Source organism: Rhinoderma darwinii, chromosome 3, assembly GCF_050947455.1.
Source record: "Rhinoderma darwinii isolate aRhiDar2 chromosome 3, aRhiDar2.hap1, whole genome shotgun sequence".
NCBI classification, from domain to species: Eukaryota; Metazoa; Chordata; class Amphibia; order Anura; family Rhinodermatidae; genus Rhinoderma; species Rhinoderma darwinii.
In genome coordinates this window covers 337,296,973-337,309,166 of record NC_134689.1, presented here as the reverse complement: position 1 = coordinate 337,309,166, position 12,194 = coordinate 337,296,973, and the positions used below count along the sequence as shown (strand labels likewise).

General features: G+C 44.1%; 1 protein-coding gene across 1 annotated transcript in view; it reads left to right on the top strand.

Annotated features, from left to right (window-relative positions):
• The first annotated feature begins 552 nt into the window (after positions 1 to 552).
• Positions 553 to 12,194, top strand: part of LOC142750495 (uncharacterized) — a 177,027-nt gene continuing 165,385 nt past the window's right edge. The window contains exons 1-2 of the mRNA XM_075859496.1: positions 553 to 998; positions 2,333 to 2,479. The gene's annotated coding sequence lies outside the window, so the exon portion shown is untranslated. The remainder of the gene's footprint in view (positions 999 to 2,332; positions 2,480 to 12,194) is intronic.

Below are 12,194 nucleotides of genomic sequence, written 5' to 3'. Positions count from 1 at the left end.
GTACCAGACACACCCCATGCCCAGGTAAGAAGGTAAGCACCTTTACATAAAAATGTCTATGTTTGGCATTAGGATGTGCCTGATCATATCATGCGCACCTCATGCCTAGAATAGGAGAATATTATGATACTATATATATAGTTTTACACTATATATATATATGTACTTCATTAAAATGTCAAAATTCTATTTACCGGTTAAGACCGGTGACTGTAATTTTATTTTCCCCCTCTTCTATGATATTTATTTTATTGTCATCGACGATTGGGGAAATAAGGAGAGTGATGGCCGGCTATTAAGGGGTGGAGGAGGCCGGATTTTTTCTTTTTTTATTTACATACAAAATGTATTTTTAAAAATTCTGATATGTGGCATTAGGATATGCCTGTCCCTACCAGGCACACCTCATGCTTAGATGAGAAGAATATTATGATTCTTTATATATATATATATATATATATACTGTTACACTATATATATATATATATATATATATATATATATTCTTGCCTAGAGTAGAAGAACATTATTATAACAACCGCGGTCACAGACCGCAGACTCCTATAATCCTACAGACGTCTCCCTCGCCAGAGATGCCAGCACATGCGGCCATCCTGTTCTGCAGTGACCACTAGGGTGCGCACTCTAGCTCATTCCTGGCCTTAATGGGCCAGAGCACACACATGTTTTAGATTGACTGATTGCTCCCATCATCACCCTGGACTATAAGTAGGGCTCTGCCCCTTCCTTCATTGCCTGAGCTTTGTTGTGTTAACCGTGTTAGTCTTTACAAATGGTCCCTTAGTGTTTTCCAGTTCCCAGTGTTCCCGTTCCTGCTACCTGTACCCTGTATCCCTTGCTACCTTGTTCCTGTGCCGTAGAGAGTTGGAGTCGTGTTGTGTCGTATGCTACGCCTGCTGTATTTCACCACGCCTGGTGTCTGCCTGCTGCCAAGGTCCCATCCGAGCCTGCCATCGCTACGGTCTGTATTGCCACAGGTACCCTTATTTGAATTATTGGCTTTGCCTTGGTATCCTGTTTGGCCATCTGCTATCCCGCTATGGTGGTATGACCCAGTGGGTCCACAAACCGATTTTGACAATGATGATACTATATATATATATATATATATATATATATATATATATATATATATATATATATAGTGTTACATACACTATATATATATATATATATATTTATATATATATATACTTCATTATAATTTCAAAATATTACAAATTACATTTACCTGTGACTACCGGTTATTGTATTTTATTTTTCCCCCTCTTCTATGACATCTTAATTTATTGTCATCGGTGATGGGGAAAATGGTGTGATGGCCTGCTGTTAAGGGGTGAAGGAGGACAGATTTTTTTCTTTTTTTTACATGCGGAATGTAATAATAACATTTTCAATATGTGGCATTAGGATGTGTCTGGCCACAGACACACCTCATGCCTAGGTGAGGCGGTAAGCACCTTTACATAAAAATGTCTATGTTTGGGATTAGGTTATGCCTGATCATATCATGCACACCACATGCCTAGAATAGAAGAATATTATGATACTATATATATGGTGTTACACTATACTATACATACTTCAATAGAAATAGAAAATACTACAAATTACATCTACCGGTGACTAACCAAAAAATAGAGACCAGAAGCAGCACTCAAATAGCAAAAAATATGAATTTATTTACCCAGCAAAGCAACGTTTCACTTCCTCCATGGAAGCATTTCCAGTGATTGTAATTTTGTTTTTCCCCCGCTTTTTTTTTATTGTAATCGGCGGATGGGGAAATAAGGTGAGTGATGGCTGGCTAATAAAGGGTGGAGGAGGGTGGATTTTATTTTTATTTTTTTACATGGAGAATACATTCATAAAATGTCCCATGCCCATGTAAGAAGGTAAGCATTTTTACATAAAAATTTCTATGTCTGGCATTAGGTTATGCATGATCATATCATGCGCACCACATGCCTAGAAAAGGATATTATAATACTACACTCCCCAACATTGAAATTGCAACACAAAGAAGGGTAAGCCGTAAGGTTATGCAAATCAAGGCAGTAGCAGGTGTCGCTAACATCTGCAAATTATCACATTTTTAAGCACCTAGCTCCAATCTGTGGCATGTGGGTGGGACATAAAAACCAGATTGAAAGCAAAGTTTTTTAGCCACGTGAAACCTCAAAAATCAGATCAAGTGCTGTGGGATGATTGTGCGATGCCTCCTGTTCCTCGACGTGGCAGTTATCACCACTTGTCACAAACTGTGAGGGACAAAATCCTTGAACTGAGAGACCTTGCTTTATTACTCCAGCAGATCGCTACCTGCCAAGGTTTAGATGTAAGCACTGTTCCACATTCCTTGTCCCGGAGGTTGGGAGACCAACAATGAACATTAATGACAGAGAGAGGTTCGGGGAGGCGAGAATCTGCACGGACGGATCGTCTGTTTGGAAGAATGGTGCGTAGTAATCCATTCTGTACTGCAAATGCAATTGGACGTCACATCCCAAGCCTAGGGTAGCAACCAGTGTCGTGCAAACCATCAGTAGGCATTTGCCCGATATTGGGCTACGAGCCAGACGTCCAGTTACAGGTGTTCCATTTACTCCAAGCCACTGCTCTTAAAGGCTATCGTGGTGTACAGCAAGACCGTAATGTAGGTTAGAATTCAGGCCTATCCTCTTCAGCGATGAGTCTCGCTTTTATTTCGAACGTGGTGGCATGTTTAGGCCCGGCAGGCTGCTCACAGTAGCACAAGCAACATGCATTGCCCTGTTGAAAAACGGCTTCTGGGACACTTTGGAGAAATGGATGTACCATTGGTTCCAATACCAAATCAATGTAACACTGAGCTGTTAGTGTACCTGAAAGGAGGGGTCTGGCTGCTGTTCATTATATCACCCCTCATGGTCTCCACACCAATCTCTGGCTATCATTGCACCTTAGACAAATGCGTGACTCATCGCAGAAGAGGATAGACCTCCATTCCAGCCTTCATTGCCGTCTTGCTGTGGTCAATAGAACACCTGCAGCTGGACGTCTGGCTCGTAGCCAAATGTTGTGCAAACGCGTTCTGACAGTTTGTGTTGACGCTAGATGCCACCCCAGGCTTGGGATGTGACGTTCAATCGAACAGCAACATGCCATAGTCACTTTAAGAAATGCAGGGCATAGTCAACAGGAAATTGCTCACCTGGAGAAGGTTTCCCTTGGTGACGTGCAATGTACCCTAAAAGACATGAGCTGAAAACATGTACGCAATCAACCACGGCTTGGACAACCTCCAGTGACCACAGCACATGAGGACAAATTTCTCAGAGTGTGTTCCAAACGGGACAGATTCAAAACAGCTCGTCAGATCAGTGCTACTCTGATGGAAACGAGGCAAAAAAGTGTGTCAATCGGGACTGTCAAATGCCGCCTTGTATCCAGTGGCTTGAAGGGATGTGTTGCAACCTGAAAACCGTTAATAAAAAGAAAAGGATATTGTGGGCTTAAAAGCACAGGAGCTAGACCATTAGTCAGTGGAAGAAGGTTCTTGTCATAGATGAATAAAAATTTGAGGTGTTTGGGTCGAAGGGGCGAAAGTTTGTTGGTCGTATGACAGGTGAGAGCATGCTTTGGGCTGGCATTCAGCCCACAGTCAAGCATGGAGGAGGTTCCATTATGATCTGGGAATGTTTCAGAAGTGGTGAGGTTGGTGACTTTCTAAAAGCTGAAGGAATCATCAACTCTAGGTGAAACAACAACATCCTGGCACCCATCTTATAAGTTGTGGATTCACACTGCAGCAAAATAACGAACCAAAACATACTTCCTAAATGTGCAAAAAGTATATTCAGTCAACAGACTGACAAGTGCTGGGTGCACTGGGGCACAGTCATGCTGGAACAGAAAATGACCTTCCCCAAACTGTTCCCACAAAGTTGGAAGCTCCAATTTTCTAAAATGTCTTGGTATGCTGAAGCATTAAGACTTCCCTACAAACAGTACCCTGTATGTAACGTAATAAAAAGGATAATGGAGGATCTGACTTGCTGGGATCTGATAGTTTTCTTTTAAAATGTTTTTATATATTACACTCCAGAGTAAGGGTAGAATCATTTAAAGGAGGATCAGAGGTGAGGGAGGTAAAAAGAGAGATAAGACACAAGGATCCATGCAGGGGCGTAGCTATAGGGGGTGCAGAGGTAGCAGTCGCACCTGGAGCCTGAGAGGGCCAAAATGCCCCTCAGCCGCATACGAAGACACCGGTATTATAAATGATATATGGAAGATGGAGTCCTGTTATAGATTTTGCATTGGGGCCCAGGAGCTTTATGTTACACCTCTGGATCCAAGATACAGTGGGCCCTTTACCAAAACTCACCTCTATGTGTATTTTAACCTCTTGACGACTAATAATGAGTAAGTTTGTCATGAGTGGCAAGCAGTAGACGCATTTTGATGAGCATACCGGTCATGCTTAATTTCTTTAACTCTTGGACAACCCATTAAATCACTTCACTGCCCTGGACTACAGGGGATGCTATCATTAACTCCTTCACAGCCCTAGACCACCAGGGATTGTATTATTAACCCCTTTACTGTTTTAACTAAAATAGAATAAAAGAGACACGGCGCCACATAGTGAAAATAAAAGCGAGGTACAACATGAGAGCAAACTTGGTGATAAGAGTATGCTCACCTTGGATTGTAGACAATGGTAGGTGTCACAAAAGTAATGAAGCTGCTGCCAGGTCCATGCACAAAGCAAACAAAATTTGTTGTCGAATTAAACTTGATAGAGTGAAAAAAGGACCACCGGCGCTGCTAGTATGAACAACGTGGAGGCTTAGACAGGCATCAAAGGAAAGGTATTTAATAGTCAGAGGCTACGCGTTTCAACACCGAACCGGTGTCTTCATCAGGCCAATGTCTAAGCCTTCACATTGTTCATACTAGCAGTGCCGGTGGTCCTTTTTTCACTCTATCAACTTTACTGTTTTAGACCACCATAAATGTTACCATTAATCCCTTCACTGCCCTAGATCACAAGGAATGTTTTTAAATATGAGAAGATCATGTTAAGTGGAGTTATCAAACCGGAGTTAAAAAGAGGAGCTAAAGTCCCTGTAAGTACTCTTCTTTTCTTTTACTTTTTCAATTGTTCACTGTTTTCTTTGTAACTGAGATAATGGATAGCAAGATTGGAGGTTTTCTTCAGTGCACCGTTTGCCATATGTTTGTTCCAGGGTGAATACCTCTGTGGCAGATGTGAGTATGTTGTTCACCTGGAAGCTCGCATTAGAGATCTTTGAGGAGCAAAATGCAACACTGAGGGCGATAGACAATCTTGAGCAGAGCATGCTGCTCACTGAGCAGGCAGTTAGTGGGGTAGACCTGGAGGTTGAAGACATGGGTCAGCAGGATCAGGCAAGCATCTGAGTTAATGTAGTTAGTGGAAGTAGAAAGGGGTCCAAGTAAAGGAAGGTCAATCCTGTTTCTGATATTCCAAGCAAAATTGCCAAGTTGGGTGATGATGCGAGGGTATCGGTCTCAGAAATGGCAGCCCTAGTGGATACTGATCTCCCTAACAGCCGGGAGAACAGCCCAGCTAGTAGTCGGCGGGATGGCAATGCAGGTAAAGCAAGAAAATTGGTAAGAAGGAGAAAGGAATGGATCCAGCGCTGAGACCAGGTAAGTTAGTTTAAAAATGGAAACTTCTTCCAAGATTTATTATTGCGAATAACAATAACAAGGAAGCCATGACTAAGGACGCAGATCGCGTCTGAAACGCGTAGGCACCCGCCAATTCCCTTCAACTAGCCACCGTATCCAGAAGGAACACTGCTTGTCTACCTTTTAACTCACTCCCTTTGTTATTCGCAATTATAAATCTTGGAAAAAGTTTTAGTTTTTAAACTAACCTACCTGGTCTCAGCGCTGGATCCATTCCTTTCTCCTTCTCGTCCATTTACTGCGTGTGCCGACACGAGGACCCGAACGCTACTGACAGTGGGACTGCTATGTTCAGGTGAGCTGGAGGATCCCCTCTATTCCTTAAGAAAATTGGTAGTTGTAGGGGATTCTATAATCAGGAAGACGGATAGAATAATTTGTCACCGAGACCGCCTCAACAGAATGGTTTACTGTCTCCCTGGTGCCAGGGTTTGGCATGTGGTGGAATGGATGGATAAATTATTGGGAGGGGCTGGTGATGATCCAGCTGTTGTGGTCCATGTGGGTACCAACGATAGAATACATGGTAGGTGGAGGAGACTTAAGAATCATTTTAAAGAACTAGGCTATAAACTGAAGGGAAGGACCTCCAAGGTAGTATTCTCAGGAATACTGCCTGTGCCATGCAGATCACAGGAAAGACAGCGGGAGCTCAGGGAGTTAAATGCATGGCTGAAGTCTTGGTGTAGAGGAGAAGGCTTTGGGTTCCTAGAGCACTGGGCTGACTTCTCATTGGGGTACAAACTGTATTCTGCAGATGATTTGCACCTAAATGGAAGGGGGTCTGCTGTGCTGGGGGAGAGAATTCTACCTGGGATGGAGGAGTATTTAAACTAGGGCTGAGGTGGGAGGTCAATTTAGAAAATAAAGGGGCAGTTAGGTTAGAGAGGGGTCAGACTATATTGGTGGGTGAGAAACAGACTGTGGGGAGAGAACTAGACAATAGGATAAGGAGAGACTTTTGTTACAAAACAGCAATGCAAATAATAATGCCCAAATAATGTCAAATAATCACATTTCTGATAGTGAAAGTGAAAAACTGAAAGGCAAGTTAAAGTGTATGTTCACAAATGCCAGAAAAAAAGGCTTTAAAAAAGGCTTAGATCATTTCCTAGAACAAAAAAGTATTAGCTCCTATGTCTATAAATGTATCCCTTTTCTTTTCCCATCCCTTGGGTTGAACTTGATGGACATGTGTCTTTTTTCAACCGTACTAACTATGTAACTATGTATGCTGCAGGAATGCTGGTAAAAGCAGTCCCACACGCTGTATTTGTACAGGGGCCCTCACTTGTCTTTGCCCTGTACTGAATGGCGCCTCATCTGGACTTTTATTTGATACTATTCATGACCACTGTATGGCATAGTTTATAAGGCCACTAATATGTGATATTTATATGGGTGCTTTGTGACACTATTATTCCCTATTTATATTACCTCAATATCCCAGTTGTCCTGAACTCCTCTGTCTAACCTCTCTAGGATTACCAGTTTCTTAATCTCCCTCTGGTATCCTTCTTCACTGGGGCATGGGTTGTGTTGACAATTTACACGCTAGATAAGGCCCCTGTAATTAACGTCCGGTTCAGGTGAAGTGAAGCCGTAAACCAGCAGGAAATTTAAAAAAAGGGCAACATAAGAAGAGAGGGACGATTGCGGAGATGGCGCACCAGTGGTCTAGGCAAAACTCTTATTTTGAGTTTTGCTTGGCATGACTTTTTCCATTTTATTTTCTATCGGGACTGTACTGGGCTGATCACTGTACTTTACTGGTGCATTATTGTCCTGAAGGGAAGGAGATTATTATTATTCGTGGATATATCATAGAGACCACAAATGCATCTGAAAAGAGGCCTAGTTTTGCCTCAATCTACAATACTACCTGTGATGCCATTGTTAACTTTTCCTAAAAATGATCCATCACAAGTTCATTTAAAGGGGTCCTCTTTGGAGACCACCTCTCTATATTCATTAATAAAGAGGACATGTCAATTCTCCTGTCTGCTCCCTGTTTTAGTAAATGATTGTATTCCCATAAAATGACAACACTGGATCATCTTTTCTTAGCACTCTAGTTGTGCAATTCCTATGTTATTCCTCTTGGAAATATATGAATGATTTAAAAATTGGTTGTTACCGTGTTTCCCCGATAGTAAGACACCCCCGATTGTAAGACGTATCGGGGGTTTCAGGGGGGTCGGCTAATATAAGCCGTACCCCGAAAGTAAGACATATGTCTTACTTTCGGGGAAACACGGGGGTATTGCCGCCTCCTGCCCACTTCCACTTAACGCCGAAGGACGGATATATCCGTCCTCAGCAGCTGCTAGTTCGCGCAGGAGGACGGATATATCCGTCCTGTGATAGCGCGGGTACTGAGATTGTACCCACGCGATCAGCGGCAGGAGCACGGCTGTTATCCACAGCCTGGCTCCTGCTGCAACTGCCGGACTCGAAGCGCGCGCCGATTCCGGCAGTTTAACCCATTAAATGCCGCTGTCAATAGTGACAGCGGCATTTAATGTGTTTGACAGAGGGGGGAGCTCCCTCTGTCACCCGATCGGCGCCCCCGCAAACAAATCGCGGGTCGCCGTCGGGTTTCCATGACAGCCGGGGGTCTAACAAAGACCCCCAGGTCTGCCTTCAGCATCTGCCTGTTAGGCGATGCCGGAGGCATGACCTAATAGGTTGCCTGTCAGTTTTACACTGACAGGCAATAATGCTTCGGTATACTAAGTATACCAAAGCATTATATATGCGATCGGCACATCGCATAGTGAAGTCCCCTGGTGGGACTAAAAAAAAAAATGTAAAACAGTTAAATAAAGTTTGTGAAAAAAAAAAAATAATTTTTTTTTTTCCAATATAAGACATACCCCGAAAGTAAGACATAGTGGGGCTTTTGGGGATAAAAAGAAAGTAAGACACTGTCTTACTTTCGGGGAAACACGGTACCATTCTCCTTATCAATGGGGCTTGTCCTTTTTTACATCCTAGCTTGCCATGGCAACCCAACTGTACCCCGCAATCACATCACAGGACTCCAAAGGGGTAACAGAGGGAACCCCTATCTCTGTAGCCACCTAGATGCATCGGTCGCCATTGACCACGACATTTAAGGGGCTAAACGGCTAGAATTGGAGTTAAATCTGATACCGGCCGATGCAGCGGGATGTCGGCTTTATAGTGCGGCCCATGCCATCCACTGGGCAGAGCATTACGTGCTATTGCGTGCGCAAGACCCCAATTAGAATGTAATGGTGCGCCATTTTGCGCAAACGTGTTCAGGCATATTAAAAGGGTTGTCGGCTTTAGTCAATAATAAGCTGTTCACAGGGTGTCCTGGTACCACCAGCAACCAGCTCTAATCTGTGAGGGAACCAGACAGCAAGCGCTCAATTTCCCAGCAGAACCACCGCAGTGGAAATGAAAGATGAATAATTTCCTATTAAAATCAATCGGCTGTCTGTGCAGTGCACGCACAAGCCGAGTCCTCCAGAGCAAGACCCTCTTTGCAGCTGATGTCCTCTCAAGCTAATAGATGAGGATCAGGAATGGACCCCTGCTATTAATTTAGGATGTCTTATTAAAGTATGTGAAAATGGGTTTTCTAAAACAGACAACCTCTTTAAATCAATAGAAATGTTCTCCCGATTCTCTTACCTAAGATGCCCATATACAGAGCGGCCTTGCTGCGGTAGTGCACCGCGTGTACTGAGTCACCAAAAAGCTGCGTGACCAAAAGCTGCATCACAAAGCCACTGCAATTGGCTACAAATCTTTACAGCACAACCGCTGCGTGTACGAGCTCCCTTACAGCTGCTTATAGGGCAGGTGTGTTTTTAGGTGCCTGTTTGAGATAGCTGCAGGTCTAGAATCTGAGATATGAGGTGAGGCTTGGTGGGTCACACTGTAGAGCTGCTCTTACTGGCCCGCGGGCCCCCCTCACCACACTGGCGCAGTAGCACTACAATGGATCCTCTACATTGCTGGGTCACTTATGTTTGGGGAACAAAATACCCAGTAATGTAGTTGCCTTGGTGGCAGCTCGGCTGTCAAACAGACATTGCAGATGTATCCACCTATTTTACTTACGAGACCCAGACCCAGGGCCACCCACCCAATCAGCCCTCTTCTAGCATTTTCCCTCTTCCTCGTGACCTGTGTAGAGGGAAAGGAATGGCTACAGCAGGAGGAACTCATGGTGTGCATGCCTGCTCCTCCCCGGCAGTACCGCCCGCAGTGTCCCGCTGTTACTCAGATCAGGAAATCTGACTCCTGTTACTCTCTGACCCCTACACCGCAAGTAAGTAGCTAGTAGTAATGCAGCTATTAACCCCTTCATTGTGTGTACGTCTGTCATGCTGAGGTGTCACACCCCGGGGCTGACTGTTTAGCATAACAGACAAAGTATAAATCTATCATCTCTCTCTCCTTTCTCCAATTAAGTACTGCTGGGGCCCTGCTCACAAACTAGATGCCAGAGTGGAGAGGAGGAGGTCATGTGATCAGACAGGAAGGGGAGGGGCTTACTCCTAATGCAGCTCAATGCAGGAAAGAGAAGATAGAGGAAGAGGATGCTGCCCTGACATAACACTGTGGTGGAAGGTAATGAGACTGTGAAGGAGGGGGAGGAGTATGTGATAGAGGGGGCTATGTGGAGGAGTATGTGAGAGAGGGGGCTATGTGGAGGAGTATGTGAGAGAGAGGGGGCTATGTGGAGGAGTATGTGATAGAGGGGGCTATGTGGAGGAGTATGTGAGAGAGGGGGCTATATGGAGGAGTATGTGAGAGAGAGGGGGCTATGTGGAGGAGTATGTGATAGAGGGGGCTATGTAGAGGAGTATGTGAGAGAGGGGGCTATGTGGAGGAGTATGTGAGAGGGGGCTATGTGGAGGAGTATGTGAGAGGGGGCTATGTGGAGGAGTATGTGAGAGAGGGGGCTATGTGGAGGAGTATGTGAGAGGGGGCTATGTGGAGGAGTATGTGATAGAGGGGGCTATGTAGAGGAGTATGTGATAGAGGGGGCTATGTGGAGGAGTATGTGAGAGAGGGGGCTATGTGGAGGAGTATGTGAGAGAGGGGGCTATGTGGAGGAGTATGTGAGAGGGGGCTATGTGGAGGAGTATGTGAGAGGGGGCTATGTGGAGGAGTATGTGATAGAGGGGGCTATGTGGAGCAGTATGTGATAGAGGGGGCTATGTGGAGCAGTATGTGATAGAGGGGGCTATGTGGAGGAGTATGTGAGAGAGGGGGCTATGTGGAGGAGTATGTGATAGAGGGGGCTATGTAGAGGAGTATGTGATAGAGGGGGCTATGTAGAGGAGTATGTGAGAGGGGGCTATGTGGAGCAGTATGTGATAGAGGGGGCTATGTGGAGGAGTATGTGATAGAGGGGGCTATGTGGAGGAGTATGTGAGAGAGGGGGCTATGTGGAGGAGTATGTGAGAGAGGGGGCTATGTGGAGGAGTATGTGATAGAGGGGGCTATGTGGAGCAGTATGTGATAGAGGGGGCTATGTGGTATTGTTTTTTTCCCCTGTCAGAAAAACATCTTGATCAATGTCTGGTTTTCATAAGATTACCCAGATTATAATTATTTTTTATATCATTTTTATGTTATTTTAGCATATCATATTGCTTACAATGAGTTTTACTTACCCTGATTGATGAATTGGTGGTCTCTGTTCACCACTCGTCTCTTTCTCCGTCGTTTAGCTTTGTGCGTTCCATTATGCGCTCCAGCGCTTATGTCCCGGCCACCGTACTTTCTAGGTTACCTAGCAACCGGGGACGCTATTTCAGCGTCTCAGGATTATAGTCGCTATATTCATTTAATTATGTTTGTTTTTAGTCTCAGACAAACACTCAGAATTTATACACATTGCCACGGTTATTACTGTGGCTACTAATGATATAAACTGTTTATTTTTGTATGTGTGTAAAAACGGCATGTTTAGTCATATTTCGTTTCGTTTCTATCTCTCTTCTTTTAATGTAATTTTGTGAACGATTATGTCATATGTGTTTTTTAAACATCACTGTAGAGTCAGCGTTTATGTATTCACATTTAGACATGTTATGTGCTGACTTATAATGTGTCTGACCTTTGACCTGCTATCTTGGCGGTTTTTCTCTTTTCCTGTATGTATATAAATGTGCTTGAACTACACATTTTTTATTGGCCTGATGAAGACACCAGTCCGGTGTTGAAACGCGTAGCCTCTGACATTAAACTTTTGCCGTGATGTCCGTTTAAAGCTTCTTATTTTCCTGTTCATTATTGCAGCGCCGTTGGTCCCAATTTTTTATTTTTCAAATTTCAATTCTGGACAACAAACTCTGTTTGCTGTGTTTTGGACCTGGCAGCAGCCACAATGCTCGTTTGACACCTAACAGTGTCCATTGGCCAAGGTGAGCTTACATCTAACCAAGTTTGCTCCCTCGCCTAAT